Source organism: Pogonomyrmex barbatus, unplaced genomic scaffold (assembly GCF_055798465.1).
Source record: "Pogonomyrmex barbatus isolate J1 unplaced genomic scaffold, ASM5579846v1 scaffold1, whole genome shotgun sequence".
Classification (NCBI taxonomy): domain Eukaryota; kingdom Metazoa; phylum Arthropoda; class Insecta; order Hymenoptera; family Formicidae; genus Pogonomyrmex; species Pogonomyrmex barbatus.
The window spans coordinates 6,416,251-6,438,248 of record NW_028297098.1 but is presented as its reverse complement, the minus strand read 5'-3'; the positions used below and the strand labels follow the sequence as shown (position 1 = coordinate 6,438,248).

At 35.7% G+C, this 21,998-nt stretch overlaps 1 long non-coding RNA gene across 4 annotated transcripts; it reads left to right on the top strand.

The window, feature by feature from the left end:
* Positions 1 to 7,668: 7,668 nt before the first annotated feature.
* Positions 7,669 to 21,828, top strand: LOC105432354 (uncharacterized). 4 transcript variants are annotated; one of them, XR_016138749.1, is made up of 4 exons: positions 10,085 to 11,758; positions 11,863 to 12,203; positions 17,777 to 18,037; positions 19,344 to 21,828. It is a non-coding gene; the product is annotated as an uncharacterized LOC105432354 (long non-coding RNA). The 4 variants fall into 4 exon arrangements; XR_016138748.1 differs by lacking the exons at positions 17,777 to 18,037; positions 19,344 to 21,828 and adding an exon at positions 7,669 to 8,095 and having other exon boundaries at positions 11,509 to 11,758; positions 11,863 to 14,379; XR_016138747.1 differs by lacking the exons at positions 17,777 to 18,037; positions 19,344 to 21,828 and having other exon boundaries at positions 10,085 to 10,701; positions 11,509 to 11,758; positions 11,863 to 14,379.
* Positions 21,829 to 21,998: the final 170 nt, after the last annotated feature.

Here is a 21,998-nt window from a genome sequence, read left to right as displayed (position 1 = left end):
TTTGATGGAAGACTCCGCGTTGTCTTTTCCCGAGGCCGCCTCCCGCATCCGAGGGATGATTGAAACCGCGGCTATTTCTCAACGCTATTGCGCATCGAGGGATACAATTTATGAAACGTACTTTCGTAGTTCTTATTGCAAAAACTTTCTCCGAGGTTTAATGCGCGCGCGGCGTATATGTTAATATTTCTGAACAACGCAAAAAAGTTTTCATTCCTAACTTTTACAACAATGTTCAATGTATATCTTGTTGTTTTTATATAAAAGAAGTATTTGCCGTTTTATTATTACGTCAGTCATACATGTATATTAATACATTTATCAATAACAATGTTTTAAAGTACCATCCATTTACTTTAAATATAATTTGTTTATCTCTCATTTATCATTCTCGACGTTCAATAAACTCTTTTGTCCAAATTTGTTTTTTCACAGTAATGTTTACGAGAGGTAAAGAGTGGATACCTAATTAAAAAAAAAAAAAAAAAAAAACATTTTGGAACAAATCAGAAACATATTTGGCATTCGGAATAAAATCAACAGCGCGTTTAATTACATTCAGGTAATTTCTGCAAATTTACGATTGCCATTGGGCACATCTATATATTCCTCCACGAATTTTTCATTATTCCTTGAAACACTCGGTAGATGAAAATGTACATTAGGAAATTGCCATTTGATTCCGAGTCGATGTATGAACAAAGTTGTTTCATCAAATGAAGGGCGGGATCCATCCCGCTCTCCTCCCCCGTCATCCCTGACGCGACACGTAACGTGACACACACGCATACAATGCGAGCGCCGTGTATGTACATGTGACGCGTTTTCTCTCGGCCTTTCTCCGATCTTCACGGCCGCTTCCACTCCAGATCCCGTGGCCCCGACTGAAAACTTCATCTTCACGTGCAACATTTTTTAGCGGCGCCACGTCAAGCGTGCCACGGCAATGCAGTTTATACATCGCCTCCTCGCTACGGGATACGTGATCACTCTCCCGAGAACGGCTGGTTCCTCTCCATCTGTTGCAACGCGGGGTAGTAGATTCTACCATCCGCGGCGTATTTGCCACACGCAGCAACCCTACTTCCTTCGTGACATGCTGAAGGTATATATAGCGTACAGCGGCGGGAAACGGAAGACGAAACCACGGAAACATGGGAGATGGTCTGCATGAATCCCAGGTTTCGTGTCCAGTCGGATTCCGCGCTCACGTTTGCGACCTGATTAATACAACGAATAATGAATGCAACGTATAACGTATTAATTTAGGATTCTCTCTCTCTCTCTCTTTCTCTCCTTACATATAAAACACACGCGTGTTTCTCGAACGTAACTATGCATGTCGATCCACATAATGAATTATATTTTTAATTTATTCTGATGTGTGTGTTTGTGGTGTGTGTGTGTGTGTGTGTGTGTGTGTGTGTGTGTGTGTGTGTGTGTGTGTGTGTGTGTCTAGTACCTATAAATTAAAGTACATAATGCGTTTTATTTTATATAAACTTCCGAAGAGGAAGAATATTATATTTTACATATATTATATTTTTAATATATATGGTAATGTTCAATAAACGTCCTATAAAGCTTTCATGTTTTGGTAATGCAATTTGCTTTCGAATAATGAACATCAATGAATTTTTATAAAACCAATCTATACCCAAGATAAATGTCATCAATAAATTATCAACTTTTGGAAAATCCATGTTTTATTTCGAGCGCTTATATGACATCGATGTCAATCTATATATATCACGTGACAGCTGCAGATACGCAACGAATATGATACGTGTGCAATAAATGACACTCTCTGAGTGCTATAACTACGTTATACACTAAAATATCTGCTACTATTCATGTATTTGATACTGATATAATGAAACATAATTTTACTACACTAATTCCATAATATAGAGTTATTGGAACAGAATGTCATTTCATTTAAATATATTTACTAATGAATATTATTAATATTTTACGTCGAATAAATGATTTACTAAATCAAGATTTATTCGAATGTGTATTGTACTTTTATGTACATGTATATGTACTCGAATAGTATCATCACTTTCTTTTCTCTCAAAAATCTATTTTTCAATTTTAACCCTCCTTATGAAAGAGCTATGATTCAAGAATACGTAAAGATGTTATCATCGACGAGATATCATTATCACTGTGAAACACGGTGGATATTTTCGTTACCGGCATCAGCACGGTTGCCGATGAAGTTATAAAGTATACATAAGTCTCGTGCCTCGAGACCGTTGCTTAGATATTCAGTACGGCGTCGAGAGAATTGAACGAACGATCTCTCGTCAAGAGTAAACTCAAGGCGAATGTAGCAGGGAGCAAAGTTCAAGTATCTCACTGGATGAAGATCGTATGATAAATCAATATAACGAATTGGTTGGTATGAGAAAAATATAACGCTCCCTTGGGAAAGAAAAAGAGGATTATCTTGATTGACTTTATCGTCGCGGTATTTATCTGTCATGCAAGAATAAAATTGCAACGATTATGATAAAAATAAAAAAAAATATAACGAGGAGATATTCGTAACAACATTGCTTGTATTTGATAATACATAATAACGTTATTTTACTCTCTTACTTATATTTAGTAATTACTAATTAGCGATTTTAAATTATTAACGACCTAAATTCGACGGACAAGAAATTTTGAGGGGATATTGGAATTTCTTTGCACTCTGCAAAATGCTGAATGCAAAAACAGCTGTATATAAAACAGCGATCGAAAACTTAACGGGAATACGTTAAATGGAGAAAATGGACTTAAAAGTATTTAGATTTGAAGAGAGTTCGGGATATCGATGAACTACTTCACGGCTGAAAGAGTAGAACGGCGGAACGCGGCAGAAACTCGATTTCTTAACAAACCCACTTTGTTCCGAGCTGGAAAAACTATTAACTGGCTGTTAAGGGGACCACGGCGCACGCACCACGAGATGCAATATAATTTATCGCCCACTATCCGGGAGCTACTTTTTCTGCCGCAGCCACCGTTACTGCCGCGACCGCCAAGTTTTTTTTTTCCGACAGCACAGGCATGGAATATTAAATCCTCGATATTTCTTCATAACACAGATATACCCCGATCGCAAGTTTTACCCTTTCCCTCGTCGGCACGTGCAATTTGCTGAAATTACTATAGCGTTTCTCAATGGACTCGCAGAGTATTACTAAGTTTCGCTTGGCACTGCAATTAATCCCATGCGAAACAGACAATTAAGAAAATTATCTGTTAGAGTATGAGTCTGTGCGGTAATTCAGAAGTGTACACAGCGCTTTGTTTAACGTACACACACACACACACACACACACACACACACACACACACACACACACACACACACACACACACACACACACACACACACACACACACACACACACACACACACACACATGCGGACAAAATACTTATATTAAAACATCTATGACATGTTTGAAAATATTTTTGTATTTTCACGTACAACTTTTATTATCTTTCAGTTTAAAATCAGATAATAATTTCTCTTATCGTTGATTTTTCTATTTAAAAACAGAGGAAATTATTATTTCATTTAACAATCACTGTACGTTACGACGGAATATAGTTATAAATTCTAATCATTATTACTATTCGTTATATTATTCCCCTTAACGAATGCTTATTGACTTTAGTGCTACTTCCTCGTTCTTGAGCTCTTTATCCTGCCTTTATTCGTCCCAGAAAAAGAAGGAAAAACGAGTTTAGCAAGTGTTATCCCTCGTCGCTAGAGGCAATGAGGCAGATTCAACATTATGGTGGTCCCGACTTCCATTTTCATACATCAATGGAGCCAAGCATCGAAGTAGATTCTAATGAAATCAATTTATACGACAATAGCATTAATTATGGAGTGCATAAAGGTAATTATCGATTATTTTAATCACTCGATCTTTCATGCTGATAGACTTATAATCTCTGTAACGAAAATAAACGATCACTTATAATAACCGATACGTCCAAAAGAAATAATCTATGTCAAATTTAAAAAATTATAAAAAAGTATATCAAAATTATAAAAAATAAATAACATTAATTTAAATATCAAAATATATTTATAATTGGGTATTGAATATCATGACTGTAATTTGGCTGGATTAATAAATTGTAATCAAATCCTATTTTATATGTTTTTAACGTGATACAATAAACGTTAATATTATAATGCATTATTTCACCGTGCAGCCGTAATTCTTCGGAACGATATTTTTTAAAAGTTTAAGACTTTTTTCAAATTACGATCTTAGTTCCTTCATCGTTTTATCTTATAGGTAGTATCGCGATAGTTATGAGAGAGATAGTGCCAAGTGAATATGTATGCGCGATATCGTTCTCGTAAAGTAAGAAACCGATTTACGTACGGGAGATATCTCGCACGAAGAATGCAATTAGTGGGCTTTAATTCTACACGTTTTAAAAGAGAGTAAAGAGCATTAAGACGGTCGTTTCATTGAAATACTCCTCGCGAGCTTGCTGCGGATTCAACCAGCTGGCTTGCCAGTTGGATACATCGCTGCAGTTACGATACGAGCTAGTATTCAGGCATTGAACGGGAATGTATCCAAATTATTCGAAATAAACGCTGATTATACGCTGAATACGTGTTCTCTTTTTCCTTTGTATTACGTCGTAATGCGTAAGACGACGGCGGAGCAATCCGAGCGGAGAGACGAGATGTAACGGTAAATCTTTGCAATCTTCGTCGGATCTTAATAAGACAACCCCTTCAGGCAATGTTGACGACTGCATACATAGGAGGAAATGGTAGACGGGTCATGAAAGAGGAGACCGAGGGCATGGAAGCGAGTGAAATAGAACGACCATTTCCCAGGCGGAGGAGCAGAAGCTTTTATCTCGTTAATTTTATGCAGACGGAGCCGACTTTTCCTTCGATTCGACAGCGGAAAAAACCAGAGAGAGAGAGAGAGAGAGAGAGAGAGAGAGAGAGAGAGAGAGGGGGGGGGGAGCAGACAGGAAAAAGAAAGAAAGTGCGGCTGTGTGCAGAAAATAGCTCTAACCGTTAATCCAATTGGCTTTTGCGAGAATTAAGATCGGTCGTTCTCTCTGTCACATACACGCACATTTTCGCGTCTACATGCTGTTTTTACTTCGACGATAGTCGTAGATGACAATTGTATGAAATATTAACAAAGCTTGACACGGGGACCACATCTCGCGCTGTAAATGTTTCAGAGCGGTACGCAAAAATAATAGCACTTCTAATTTTGCCGCACTATTTTTTTTCTAATTCCGTTACACGAATTGCGTTATCCAACTCGCGCGTAAATTTTATAAAATATTGCAACGACGCTGTGCAAAAATTATAGCGCTTTTAATAATAGACCGCTGCTTTTTTCTCGATTCATTATTGTAATTTTATCGGGAGCATTTCGCTCGGCGTTTGCGCCGGTAACAAATTCGGGCGGTGAATCGCGTATGTTCGATATGCAAAATTCGGGATGGATTTTGCGGGATGTTTCGAGAAATCGCGCGAGATTAAACGACAAACTTTTAATTATTTCGCATTTCGTAACAGAATGTTTAATCAGCAAAAGTGGAACGTACTGCCGTGTCGCATGACATATTGCGCTTTTCATCACGATTCACAGCTTGGCGTAATGCGCTCAACTGAACGTAATTACAAATTGCAACACGTACCTCTATTTTAGGAGCAAGTGTTTTTTTTTTACACCTACTTTGTACCGGGGACTAAATGCGCTGTCACGTTGCACGTCATTTATAATACAATGCCATGCTACAAAAACGTTGTTGTCTTACTTTCTGGGACGCGTTTATAATAAACGAAAGTATACTACACTCGATGAGAATAACATGTGAAAAGTACACATATATACATTGTCATTTGTCCCTATATATTCATTTATATCTATAAAAAAATCACTTTTATTATAAATAATTATTAAATGTTTCAATGTAAATGGTATTCTTCAACACAAATCATCACTCTTGTACTTATAATTTTTCTACGAAATTTTTCTGACAATATTTGAACAACTTTTATAAGACCCAAAATTGAAAACAGCGAAGTTGAATATCTTCACTGTTCAATAACAAATATTCGATCATTGAATATGCGTACCATTCTGAACGGAGAAATTAATTCACTTCTCGATAAGATGAAAACTTCCAAACAACTCGACGAGATACGGGATCGAAATTGCATTTAGTGGAGAGAAGCGCGGACTCGCTTATCCGTCGACTGGTTCAATAAGAGCATGACGGAAAAATGTATTGGCAGCCGAAAGTTCGAACGTACGAGCGTTTGGTCGAACGAAACTTTTAAATGCCCATTAAAACTCGTTATATTTCTTTCATTCGGTGAGCGTAACCGTAAAATCAAGTACGCTTACAATCCGTGGTTCTCGATATACAATTCGCTTCGTATCAGTAAAAGTAGTTTCAGCAAACATTAAATTTGGACAACCCCGCGTGAGAGAGATCGGAGAGACAAAAGCGTATCAGAGGATACAATTATCTCGAGGTATTTCATTCATCAAATGTTCTTCATTTATATACATTATTGTTTATTGCATTTTTTCAATTTACTCAATTTAAAATAATAATATAAAAAGTGCTCGAAGAAGCGGAGTTTTGTGATGCGAAGTGACGGCGCAATCTCAACGTCTAAATGTAAAAGCGTCGTACGATATATCAGTGAAAATATATCAGTAGCTATTCTCGCATTTTCCGCTATAATTGAGATTTCTTTATCATAGCATTCCCAAGCGAGAGCGCTCGTTTCCGACACCCTTTGTTCGCGCACGATGCAGTGGAAGAATGCTGTTATCTCGCGACTGGTAAATTTTCCTGAGTTACAGCCTCGAATCCAGTCGGGCCGACCCGTTAATTAGCGACCGAAAGAAGAATAGTCGTGAGACTCGTAAATTAAGAACAATAGGGGGAAATACGTAGTAGATACGGTCGGGTGGCGAAGTGGCAGCGAATTTTCACCGACCAGCGTGCGCATCCCTCGAACAATGATACAAATTTAAAAAAGGGATGTCGATGAATGCAACGTGCACTCTACGGGAGACCCACAGTGTATGCGACACGAAAGCGAATAAAAGCATAGTCGGGGCAAAACAACGGCTTTTTTTGCGTTTAGTAACAACTGGAAAAGCACAACGGTTAATGACAAAAGTATGTAAACTAGACGTCCTGTTACGCTCACCTGTGTACCACGAAAACCCATATATATTGCGTTGCGTAACCATTAACTGCGTATACAGACATCTAAGGTTCGTATAATACGTGTATTAAATTTTGCACAAACAACAATCAACAATCATGATGTATACTTATTATACATCCGCGATGAGAAATCCGAAAAAAATTAATAATAACGCGTTTTCGCTCTTAATTCACTCTTGTTAACGTCACGGGAAAAATTACGCGTTGTGAACTGTTTAAAGCGCAGGGAGAAGTTATTTTTGCGCTTTGCAGCTTTACGACTTGATGTCAGTTTGTCGGAATTGTCTGAAATTTTCTGTTAAAGACTCCAGAGTGCGCGACATACTCGATGTCTAACCAAATATTTATCGCGTGATGGCACCGGTGTGACCCGAGGTGAAACGAAGCACGTGGATTAGTTGGCAGCCAAATCAGTAAGCTCAAAGTGGCAGACCGTACTTTGCCATACGAAAAGCTCCGGATTACCTGTGTGCCAGAAGCGTGAATCAAATGCCCCCCCCCCCCCCCGGACTAACTGAGTGCATCCGCGGTATTAAGCTTGAACGACGTTTCCGACGTTTCGCGCGAGACGCAATGACGAAAACGAGGCGAAATTTTTGTGTTCGAGCACGCAAATACCAGCTGCCTTTTGCGCGTCTTCGCAATGGAATTTCTTTCCAAGGGGCGCTTTTGGTTAGTCTTGTCGACAGATGGAATAACATATGAACACGGTGTCTCTCGATTTACGAAGTTGACGGTGCATTCGCGATTCCCGTCTCGAATTTCAAACGGGATCTTTCCTCGTCTCACATCAGTGAAACGCCGAGACATTGATGCAGGAAGCGAAGGAAAAGGAGCTGTGAGCTATAATATTTATGTTCCAAATTATCAACACGTAATATGACTCATCGATTGACTTTGCGAAAAATTAATTTTCACATTTGTCACGATACACGGTATTTCACAATTATAAAACGAAGATGAACGATGTATCGAAAGAAAATTATAATAGCAACATGGTAAAAAAAAAAAGGATTCTACTCGCGATACGACACGCGGATTATTTCGATGGGAGACGCGCGGGATATTCCGCGGTTGATCCAGAACGATTTCAGATATATCGAAGAATGGAAAAATCGGATGATTTCTTCGTCGAGCACAAGCGCGGAAGTGTCCCGGAAGACAAATATTTATCTCCTTTGTGTAACTCACTCGCTGATATATAGGACGGCACTGTCGTCGAATATTTTCGAATGGCGTCGAATAGAGAATACTGTTACGCGAGAATACTATTCGTGCACGACGTTAAATCGATGGCTCGCGTCTTCTGGGAGCGCGGCATTACGTGCGTATTTCTTGCATCGGTATATTTATTATGAAAGCTAATTACCGCGCCCGGAAAACAGGATAGGCGTATACGTGTGTCTATGGGGAGGGCGTAGTTAATTATACCTTAACCGTATTCAGTATCGTAATAATGTGCGGAAACACCCGGAGGATATTTGCTCGAGTTGCCAAACTGTGCGAACCGGCTAAGTATAATGAAACGCTCTGCATCGCGAGATTAGGAGCAAACGGTAAAAGCCATTCCTCCCTCCCCCCACCCCCCCCCCCCTCCCACCTACCCTTCCCAGGCTCGGCTCGAGATTGTTAAGAATCTCGAATAGTTATTAGCCTTGCGGCGGCCATTCCCTGTATGCATATATGTACCGTATGCGCAAGTTTGTCCGCATTCATTGTAAACGATGAATATACGCTAACAAGAGAACGATCGGTTAATTATCGAATGCGAGCCGCGTGATAATCATACGAACAACGCAATGCAGGCGGCGGGTACAGAGTGCTGTTTAATTCAGGCGAGATATTAAAGCGATGCGTCATCTGCGTTCGAGTCCACTTTATCCAGGGCTTTATCTCAGTTTCCGTAAATTTTCGAGAGCATACACGTGTAAATAGATGATCCTAAAGGGAATCCCGCTTTCTTTACGTTTGAAGAGTCGCAAACGAGATGTTGTAAGTATCAGGCAAGAAACTTTTCGAGAGAGGGAAAGACAAGTAACAGAGATGTCACGATTCTTCCACTAGGGGATATTCAAGTAGATTCTTTACAAACGATGCGCTCGTACTACTTTCCAACTGCATAAAACGAATTTAAAAGTCAGTGACGTTTACAACATACCCGCGCGTCGTGTGTAACTTGTCATTTCTGAGTCTAGTCAAAAGTCATTAGTAAACTCTACATATGTTAGTTAAGTCATCTAGTCTTCATGGAACTACGCATAGAATATGTAAATCGAAATTTATGCGATACATGAAGTATATACATCATACAACTTGAATTAAACTTTAGCGATATATAGTCAGACTACATTCAGAGACGCGCCTTTTCATTTCACGTAACTCTCGAAAAGAAACGTGCTTGAAATTTATTGTAAGAAACGTTGCGTCCCCAATCCTCTACAATCGTAACAAAATAAAATATCTCTATCAAGGAATTTAGGATTTAAAAAAAATATTTTGCCGTCATACTCGGTTTAATCGCCAGCGATCGGAAGTACGAGCGGTCGAAGCGAATATCACCCTTTCGTCGGCGCAGACACCCCCTCGCGCTCGCCACTTTTAGCGCGCCGCGTGTGAGTGCTCGGTCAAATGTCGCTGCATTATTTGTGCGCTGCGGAAGAAGCGAGAGCCGCCAGAGAGAGAAAGAGAAAGAGAGAGAGAGAGAGAGAGAGAGAGAGAGAGAGAGGGAAAAAGAGAGATCAATGGAAAACGAGAGACGCGCAGCTTCATATAACGGATATACGAGGGTACATCGATCCGACCGCAGCTCGATTGCCAAACCGCCAACTGCAATGCAGCCGTCCGCCGCCGGTTGCAGTTGCATCGACGCCAGGTAGCAGTCGCTCGCGCCGTGGGAAATTTAATTTCGCGCAGGTTTTACGCTCGAAATGTAACCACGCCACCGGCAGCGATAGCGTTTCGTCTCTCGCGCGCGACAGTATTTCCGCGACGAATACGCGAAAAAAAGGTCTCTGCTGTCGCCGCCGTCGTCGTCGTCGTCGTCGTCGTCGTCGTCGTCGTTGTCGTCGTTGTCGTCGTCGTTGTCGCCATTACCGCCGGAAGAAACGAAGAACGCGCGAGCGGTGGCGCCGCGCGTCAGGGATTTTTTCTCGCAGGGGAATTTTTCTCGCAGAAAAACCTCTCCACTCCGTTCCGTTTCTACCCATTCCTTTCCGTTCAAACGCGGAAATACAAATTTGCCTCGAACGATTTCCGTGTGAATATCCAGTGGCCGCTTCCTCTTCTAGTTGCCGATTAATGTTTACTCTCTGTTTTGTGATCTCCGAACAATTGTTTGCTACGGACAAATATGTATAAAGCCTGTCGGAAATCCTCCAAAACATTCATCCAAACGGCGGAAATCGCGGTATCCGTGGTCGTTATGAAATTCTGGCTTCCATACATGTACGCGATAATTAAATTTTCATTTCCAAATTCAACTCAGTTTATTTGTTACAAAATTAGTACGAATATGCTAATTAAATTTAACACTTAACTATCGTTTAGATTCCAGATAATACAGAGCAATTGAAGCTATATTTATATAGATAATATTATAATATTATATAGAGATAGTACGTGATTTTTCGTATCATCTAGCGAATAGAATATTACCAAAAATATTTTAACTAAAGTTTTAACTAAAGTTTGTTCTATTCTTCAATTCTCTGTGTGTTTCTCAATTTTTTTTATATACATTACGTATGCTATTCAACGCTTTAGCAAGTTTACGCTATTCTTCACATGCAAATCAGAGTTACATTGTATTGCTTTCAATTCGCCACTTCTCCACCGATCACTTTTTCTGTTTGTTTGATTTATTTTATCTCTCTCCGCATTCATTCGTTACTTCTCTTCCACATTTTACAGTCGCAATCAAGTCGCGAATGTAAATCGTACAATTAGTACAATTCTTTAACTGCTACATTACGATTATATCTTATGTCTATCTTTAAACAATGCTATATATTTAACAAATATATTGCTATATATTTAACAAAAGAAAAAATTGCAATTTTGATAGAATTTCTTAATGATGTTTTTCTGTAAATGCACGTAATATGCCATGTAAAAATAAAACATATTTATTATATTTTTATGCAAAGTAAACTATGTAAATGCAACTATGTAAATGCAATATTAAAAATCGGGATTGCAAAAAAATCACAGGGTTGTGTCAAGGAGAAGGTGGATTAATAATTGCAAATGCAGTAGGTCGATCAAGCAGTCTTCATAATGGATGGTGGTTGACGGGAAAACAGATCGCAACGCCCTTTAACTTCAAGTACGCGTAACAGATAGCCAAGCGAGGTGGTGTATCGCACGGGGTGAGTTCGCCAGAGGATAGTCAGGGTGGTTTGCGGAAGGATAACAGAAATTTTACCTGAAGTTTGCACGCCACCTCCGACAGAGGGAAGCAAAAGTATGATCGATAGCCGGGGTTGATATTGCTGCTGCGCAGGTAAGCTTCTTCAAAGCGCCCTCCGAAGCGCGAATGCCATGGAATTTCAAACGACAACAACGCCTCTCATCAATATTCTGTCAAATATCTGTTTTCGATTTCAGTAGAATTACATAAACTTATTATTCAACACAGTTATGCATTTGATCATAAACACCCATGCGGACTGCAAAATCAATATTTCAAATCGATATGACGATATGATAAAACGAAAACATGTTTGAGAAAATAAAACCAGATGCACATTTTGAGATATGATGCAGAGGAGAAAAAGCGTTAAAATAATGAAACAATAATTTTCGATGAATAACATGCACATTCGGACTGCTGGAGAGTCATGTGGCTGCAGAAGCGGTCGGTTAATTCGATGAAACTGAAAGGGAACCATGGGGATTAATGGGCTATCCTAAAAGTTTTACGATCACACCAGGACGACCTTACAACGGTGATTAAATTACAATAAGCTCCGTTCCCTTTCCGATCTCTTAATTGAATTGCGATGGCGATGGCGCAGGTGGAAAGTCAGTGAACCGGGCCGCATTAAAATAACTACCGCCTCGCGGCTGGTACGTAATTGCCGTCGATAATTACGTTCCACACGGTATATTACACGTCAGCTATGTCGCACTTCCGCGCCATAGAATCCGAAGGTTAATTCGATTTCCGTTTACCGCGAGAATTTGACCGGAAATAAAATTTTACGAGAGTCCTTTTGGAAGGGAACGCACGTTGTCGATACAAGGAAATTGGTTGCAACGTCGATAAACCGTGCGAACCCGAGCTGATGGATTCGCCATCTACGTGTACTTGGTTTCTTTCCTGTAAAAGGATTGTTTATAAAGCTACATTATTTTTAAACGGAATAGTGTATTATAAATTAAATTGTCTTTAAATTATCTTTAATGCATCTTTAAACATTCTAAAGATGCATACATAATACATTTTATCTCATACATTCATAATAAGATAAAATTTGTAGAGTAGTTCAAAAATTTACGTTAGACAGTTTTATTTAAATTAGAACGTAGCCGTTCTCTTTATAAAATAAATCAACGTGTTCCACATTTGTAATCTTTCTAGGTTACGAAAAATTATCTAGCAAAAAATTTCAATAAAAAAATAATAAATTCTTTGTTGAATAATATAATATTTTTAACCTGTAAAATATTGTGATAAAACGGTAGAAGATAATGTACAAATAATAAAGTAAAAATGTAGATGAATTATATTTCGTTTCGGATTGTTTGATGTAAAAGTGAGACCACTAGAACGTAAAATTATAAAATTATTTTTCATAATTAGTCATATAACGCTAAAATATCTTCTTCAATATCCCGTTCCGTATTGTTCATGCATTCAATATCCGGTCGACGTGTCGAGATTTATTTCCTTCATCGCTTTTCATTTTATCCCCTCAAATAAATTGTAGAGATAATACAATGAGATAACATCCAAGCGGAAATGTGGAAAGAGGATACGAAGGGCTCGCGATGAATAACATTAAGGAGTTATTAAATTATCTGAAACTCAATTACATACTCCATGGCGGGCTGCATCTGTACGCGCACCCCGATGTATCCGAGAATTCAATCCTATTTTACGAGCGCTCCGTGCCCGTCCAATTATATCACGGAAAAACTAAGGTGTTATTACCATCAAGACAGTTACGAGGGAAGGGGATACTTGGGAGCAGTGTGAATCGTAGTGTACGTAGACTGCTGGCTAACGAGATGTCCGCCGCATTTTCAACTAACAAGTCTCCATCTCGGATAACTAGTATCAATTTATAAAGAACTTCAGTGATCGACGATAGCAATTCAGCCGTTTTTGAGAAACTTGTGATAATTTTCGTCGAGGAAGAATCGGACACTCTCTTTCTCTCTCTCTTTCTCTCTCTCTTTCTCTCTCTCTCTCACACACACACACACACACACACACACACACACACACACACACACACACACACACACACAGAGTGGTACACACATACAGACCACGTTCTGCCGGAGGCCTCGTTACAGTTTTGACGAATGACAACTGGAGTATCAAGATTGCGCTCCTGACTTTTCACGATAATGCTGAACAAAGATTTTCGATATCGGACGAAAGTTGCGAGCCAACTTCCGGCGAACAGCCCGGTAACGGCCCGAATGGCCGAGATACGTATACGAACATTTAAAACATCGATCACAGTACGAATTCTGCGGACCTAAGTTTCCGACTTCACTCTTTTAATTGGGGGGTTACGTAATTCGCTCCAAAGTTTTGGAATTTTGGACGGATGCGAATATCTTGGAGAAATGTTTGTCATAAATTTCAGCAAATATCTTTTATTACATAACTATTGTAAAATTTTATTTTACTAATAAATAAATTAATAAGAAACAATAAGCACGTACGCATATATTGTATATAGAATTTTGTATTGTACAATAATTCGAATCGTTTATCTTAATTAATGTCGCGCTGAATGCATTTTGATTACTCATAAGAGTTTTTGTCATTGTAATTAATCTTTCATCGTAATTTATCGATTCTCAATTATGAGCAATGTGATTAAATTGATGGAAATGCCGATTACAAAGGTATAAAATACAGCACATTTTCATTTATAATTAAAATTTATGATTATTTATCCTTATGACCATTCTCCTTCTTATTACTTTTTAACTACTATTTCAGTCGCCAGTAACTTCGTGTAAGAATACGTCGCACAATGCCGAAGACTTTCAGTCGCAGACATTACAAAGTGCCGTCTTTTCAGAACTTCGTTTGTATGAATTGCTTTTATCTTATACGTTACAACATTAAAATCTTTTCGGTAAGACGAAAGAGAAGCAAGATGGGAGGGTAAAATTCTTATCATTCCAAGATTATACTCAATATCGCGAACGCTCGGTAGAACGATGCTTTCTTGAAAATCAAGAAACAAAGAGACAGAGAGAACGAGAGGAAACAAAAGAAATAGTCTCACATCTTTATATTAAACTTCAAACTATACTTTTAAACTTTCCTCCATTTCATGTTGTCTTGACTAATGAAATTTTCAGCATGTATTGCTTAATTTTCAGAATTCGAGAACTGTCCACTGCTACGAGTATATTTTTTCAAATATTTCGTACTTTTATTATTTTCTTTTTTTTTTTGCAATTACGCTTTATAGAGCAGGCAACAAAATGTGACCAATGAATCATTAAGAAATATAGGTAAAATTTTGAACAGAATTGTTTGTATATCGCCGACTGACATATCGCGTGTACTTCATCTCGCGGGAGTTGCAAACCCAGTAATTAAATACTCGGAAGCAATGCATTACTCGATTCGTGGTACGCGTTCATCGTTCGCGACGCCATTCGCTGCTTTCGAGCAGGATGAGCGCGGGAAACGCAAATATCAGGTATCCAACAGGCCGGCGATCGAAATGTCAATAGCTCTCGCGCGAAATTAAATGTCAGGCTGACGCACGAAGTAATCGAGAGAATGGCGTCTCTTCTATGTATTTCGCTTCTTATTCGAGTACCACTGTTACTTCAAACGCAAAAAGACAGATTGTCAGCTCGCGCTTTTTCACGGCGCGACAAATTTTCGCCCTACGCGTAATCATGCCTTTTCTCTTCAACGCCTGTCCGCCTGAATGACTCAATGCTCATAGAGATAGACGTGCAAAAAATATACGGTAGGTATAGAAAGTTCTATTAGTTATCATTCAAATAATTACATTATATTGCACATTTTATTGCGCATAATAAGTACTATATACAAATGAGAAAATTATAAACAAGTATTCCGAAAAGGGTTTTATTGCATCTTACCATCGAAATGTTTCTTTATGATTTTTACATTTTTTTATTTGAATATGTAATTATTCTAGTATAATTATTCTTTATATATAATTAAAAGTGTACAATAAAACATTCAACATTCATATATATATATATATATATATCATACATAAAATTTTGGAAATTAAATCTGTATTTTTAACATTTAAAAATTTCCACAAAACATTCGTTCCAATGACAGATCAAAATGATTTTATAAACTAACTGTTAATATTTCAATTAATAATATTAATTTAACTTTATTTATCTAATAAAGTTTATTATTTATCTAATTGTGTAATTTTTAATTAAATGATAATTTAAAATTTATTATTACAGTTAAAATTATAAATATAATAATATAAATTTAATTATTATTAAGTCTTTTATAAAATTTAACTTTTATTAATTAATTTTTTTTTCTCTTTTGATTAGTATTTTGTTCTGACAAATTTCTGATTAATTTTGGCTCACGAAACTCTGGTTGCTGACCTGGAAATAATAATTAAGATATTCCAAGTTTTATTAACTAGAAATAACTGTCAGAATGTTATGTCGAATTTTATTAATCACAAGCTAGTTGAAATTTCTCAACTAATTGCTGACCACGAAATTATAAAGATTCCATGTACTTTCCTGAAAAATTGATTATCTCTTATGTCACGAGGAAAAAGATTAAATATCGATCTGTCTAACTAAAAATCACAAATTACATTCTGTTAATAAATAACATTTATAAACATTTATAAATCTTTATTTAATTAGATATTTAATAATACATGATATTATTGTAACATACTCTATATCTATCTTTTTATATCTATAATAAATCTGACAATAATTATAGTCAAAGCTATACGAAATATATTAAAATGTTATCAATTTTCGAAAACTGACGATTAAAAATTTGCAGTAATATAAATTTATAAATCTTTAATTTGTAAATCATAAAATGGAAAAAATATTAGATGATATATATTATTGTATTCTACGCTTTTTTATATCTATTATAAGCCTGACAATAATTATAACAATAAAATAAGATAATACTTTATTAAAATATAAAAAAAGCAAACAAAAAGAAATAAAGATACACTTATGTATAAAAAATGATAAGAAAATAGTAAAAAGTGGTAAAACAAAAATATTTATATTGCAATTGTTTGCTTTTTTCCTTTATAAGTAGATATCACGGATAGAGAAAGATGATTACAGTATTGTAAAATCATATTGTTTTCATCTGCAAAGGAACTATATGTGACACTTGTATTTGTCATATTTTTGCGAAATGTTTACGTAGAAAATGTACAACCCACCTTTTGAAAGCCACCTTATTGGAAAGTGACTTGAAAAAGTTGTTCGCATCGCCTTGGGAACATCGAAATCCATGCTGCAAAGAGCGATAGCTTCGCGGCAAGAAATCACCCTTAAGGCTTCCTGCCTGGCGATTTATGTCAAAGAAAATAAGGAAAGATTTAGAAAATATGTCACGCTATAAATATCACAGTCTGAATGTAGCTTAATATTACAGACGTTATCTTCTCCTCGTTTTCTATTTCTCGGTAAAGTCAGGAATAAGAAAATTATACGATTATGATGTTTATCCATGCCTTTCCATGTTATTAATTTCTCCATTCCATTGTTATGTAGACGTAAATTCTAGCAAAGATATTAATGTAACATACAATTAATTTATGTGATAAAATCTCTTATTTCTTTATATCTAAAATTCTTTATTAAAATTTATATAAATTTGCATAAAGCATGTTATTTATTTTTTAAGAAATACAGAGATAAATAAGTGCACTTTTTTTCAAACTAAAATTATTAAAAATTATGGAAGAAACTGAATTTTATCTATATTAGTTATTATATTTAGCTTCGTAATAATATTTTTTTGTAAAATGTAACTATTCTATATATAAATATATTAAATATACTAACATATAAATATTATTTATTAATTTAATTAATGTACTTAACAAAATGTACTTAACAAAATTAATTTACATTCTCAATAAAATAACCGAATTGAAGGAAAGATATATTAAATAATTCTTTCGCAATTTTGCTTATTCCCTCCAGTGTATCCTTTTTATGTAGGTACGTCAGTCGTATTTGCACAAAATGAGGAATATGAATAATTTGCGTGAACTCTCCGAGTACGGAAATAAAGCGCAAAATTGTTTTATTGCAGAAACGATGGCGCGCTATTTCTCAGAAAGCGCTGGCAGTCCAAAGGAGAAACGGTATCATACCCAGTGGAATAACTCCAACCTAATTCGAAACCTACGGCAAGCCTTAACAGCCAGTGATAGCTGCCATTTACAAAAGAGCTCCGGACCAACGTCCGAAGTTTGGCACTTTGAATCGGGCCATTTGGCCCATCTTTCCGTACATTTGCAAGTGGCCTCAGCTACGAAGCCGCGATCGATGCTATCATCATTTCCGAGGAGAGGTAACTGCAATCCCATTCATTATACGTGCTATATGTAGTAGGTGCATACTACATATGGTGGAATTTAATGTAGAATCATGGACGATGAAATTGTAGTTCCGTAATAAAGCTGGCGTGAAACCTTTCGAGAAATTTGGGACAGAAACTAAAATTATAAGTAATAATATTTGATCGAAATTACTTTTATCATTTATAAAATACGTTTATCGTGACAAATGGAAAATCGATAGTTTCTTCAAATTCCATTTTTTATATATTTAGGTAATAATATCATTTTTTTAATTTTTAATATTAAATGTTTTAGATCAAATAGATCGAATAAAAATTTTAGTAAAATTGTCATATAACGCCAAAATAACATCTTTCTTATCTTATATATCAAAGAAAATGTTTTTTTTTCCTTCATGAGACATTGTCTGTAGCATTGTACAAAAAGATCAAGTGATGTCGCACAAAACAATTTGTAAGTTTCTTTGATGCGACTTTTTTAAGAGGGATTTTCGATCTTCCGCCTTGTTTCTTTGCTATTGTTATAATCTTGCAGTTCTAACATGAAACGAAGACCAGCTGTTTACTACAGTTTCACAGAATTGGCAGCAATCATCAACATGCGAACGAAAGCGAGCTTTATTTGCGATGTTGCGTCCCTTAAGGCCATTTTTCTAATATTCATTATACTTTTTGTCGCAAGAAGCATATATAAGTAAGTTAATCTTTTCGTGCGCGAACGCATTTACAAATTTAAATTTTTATAGTAACAATTAAACTGTTTTTATAGTAACAATTAAAAGCATCATAATTAATTCCATAATTAACTCCGTGCCGTAAAAATCAAGCTGATATTTGTAGTTACCGTTAAAATATTGAATATATGTTGGAAGCATCAATAAAAAATATACGGTCGGGAAATTAAAGCTTGATTTAAATAACGATTGAATATATCAAAATAGATATTTTTGACATCTAAAAGTAGTCTCATTTTTTATTCTTTAATTTATAATGTCCGTTAATTTGATCGTGCAATTTTAGTTTACGTCAAAATGGGCTGGCAACTATTTACGGACGATTTGTGCCGGTGAACATACGGTTAAAAGCGTTATACGGGTACGCTCTACATTCAGTCTGCGCGCAAACTAAATTTTGCAACTCCATTTATTCAAATTTTCCCAACTTCAACAAAAGTATCACCGCCACTGACACAGAGTTCACTTCATTTCTGTCACACTTCATTTCTGTCACACTCGATTATCGCAATCGATTATAGCAATCATACGTTTTCATTCCTTTAATCGGGTTTACCCGATAGGACGCCTCGATGCCTGCTTCAGTGCCTGCCGCTATTTTTCCAGAGAGAGGCACAATAGTGATCGGTTTTAATTTCCTTTGCCTTTCGGTCGCGCCGGCACTGCGGAGTTTTCTCATTCCGAAGCTTTACAGCGAGCAGTCGTACACACGAGTTCGTGCCGTGGAGCTGTGATTCAAGCACTTTCGTGTCCAGCAATTTGATACCAGTCACGTACGGAATACATTTTGAAAGAATGCAAGAGGCTACAGACAGGAATACTCGCACGTGCAAGAAAAGGCGTGTGCAAGTAATAAGATTGCGTTTATCTATGACAAAACAAAATTGTTCCGACATTATACGCAATTGATGTAATATTTCTGATATTACGAAGTACATATCGCTTATGTATTAAGAATTCTGATATTTAAAAGAAATTGGATTGGACGGAGAATAAAGCGACGAATAGCAATGTTGGCTGTTAAAATAAAAATTCTTAAAAAATAATAACTGTAAAAATAAAAAACTGTAGATGTACTATATTTCGTTTCTTGTTTTTTTTTCATCTCCTCTTTTTCGCTCGACAATAGACGATAGACAAAGAAGAGAACATTTTATTTTTGAGTAAAAACTGGGACAGATCAGATTGAAAATTGAATATTCGTGAAATGTAAAAAATATTATAATTGAAATGCTTTTATCGACTTTATAATATCGTATTGACAAATAAAAGATCTTTTCAACTATTTGTATCTTATAAAGAAAATATAATCCAGACAAATGAATTTACTTAGTAAAGTTTAATTGTTATATCATCGTAAATTTTCTAGATCTAATCCGTTGTCCGTTATTATGTGTCACTTAAGGGTATGCTTAATTTTTCATACCACCTGCGTAGCCTGCTCCCATTTTCATCTTAAGTGGTCTAGACCTCGGGGTTTAGTCGAGGAATGAATTGTAAATTTTTAATGAATATGAAAAAGGAAAGACTGATATAACTAGAGAGATACTTGACTTCATTTCACTTTTACTGTTACTTTGCCAAATCTATTCAAAATTGTCTTCCAAAGTATGTATTTAAATTTTCTGATGAATAATTTTGTAAATAAAATAATCACGAAAACACTTTCTCATATTATAGAAATGTAGAAATATCTCTTACAAATCCGAAGGTAAATCCGCGCGTTTCTAAAGATGTTACGTATTTTAATTTGCAAACATTTGAGGAATTGCTTTTTATAATAATAAAGTTGAATTTATTTCGACAATTATATGTACTTTTTTTTACTCAATGTATAACTTTTGTTGTTGTACATATTTATATTCTTTTTTTTTATTTAAACGATAGATATATCATATTTAAAATTTTTTAAATATTAAATATTAAAAATAAATATTTATTCATAATTAAAGAAATAAGGGAGCACTTTTTGTACAATACTATGTAAAAATAAGTTCCGATTACAAAATCGGAGGAAGAATATACAGAAGACTATATAATTTTATCTCTGAAGTCTGACTGCATTTTATCCTATGTGTGTCGTCTCATCTGCGACATTTTCAAGCACCGATACACGGGCGACTTTCTCTGTAAAGTAGGTACTTCTAGTTTGGGTTGAGACCGTTCCTCGTAAAGCCTGCCTGCAAACTCCTTGGCAATTAAGCCGATTACGGCAAAGACCCGATTAACTAAGGTTCCACGTAAAGTTTTATTTTTCACTTTTCACTTTTAAGTGGCAGTTACCAAAAAACCATTTTACGCATCGATCGAATGATGATAATAACATATAATTTTTCTATGAAACAATATTATGGCAAAGAGTATTTTGACATAACAATTCTTAAATATATCTCTTGTTGTTCAAATTAGTTGTTCAAATTAGAAGCTATGTATAATATATAATAAAAACTTTTAAAAAAATGACCATCTTCAATTTTATTTTCAGAATCTATAATTTAATAAAGTAAAAAGTTATATATTTTGATTAATATTAAGTAAGTTAATATTTTATGATAAAAAATAATTTTAAAAAACGGAGTTACGCAAATATAGTTTTCCTTTTATTTATTGTTAATATGGATTTGCTGCAAGTTTAATGGCTTGTAATATGAGAGAAAATATGCAGAGATTCGCATAAAAGATGAAGACTATTTCCTTGTAGAATAAGCATATGTTTGCCCGGTTACTACTTATTTTAGAGAACTGCATTTTAAATAAATCTGCGTAAGGTATATCCCGGAAATTATTTAATCGGGATAAGAGAAGAATTTTCCTTCCTTAATGTATATTTGAAGATGTCTATTTAATATAAAATACAAAAACCCGTTATTTATTCATAAAAGAAGGATATGCCTCAGACATAATTAACATTCAAATTAATTGCAGATTAAATTACTTTCATATTAAATTTTGCGTTTAATTAATAATTGCTAAAAAACTGCTAGTATTAAAATAGTTTTTCTCTTAAATTTTTCTTTTAACATGTTTTATATTTATATTTAACCATCACACAATTAATCAAAAACATAATATTCCAATTTCATAATGCTATGGTCTATTAATTAGAACTATCTATTACGTAATTCGATGTTCTCAACTGATCTATTGTAAGCAGCGTAGCTTGATAATCGACATAATGTGACAAGTGAAATGAGAGAATTCTCGTAGAAAACGTAGAA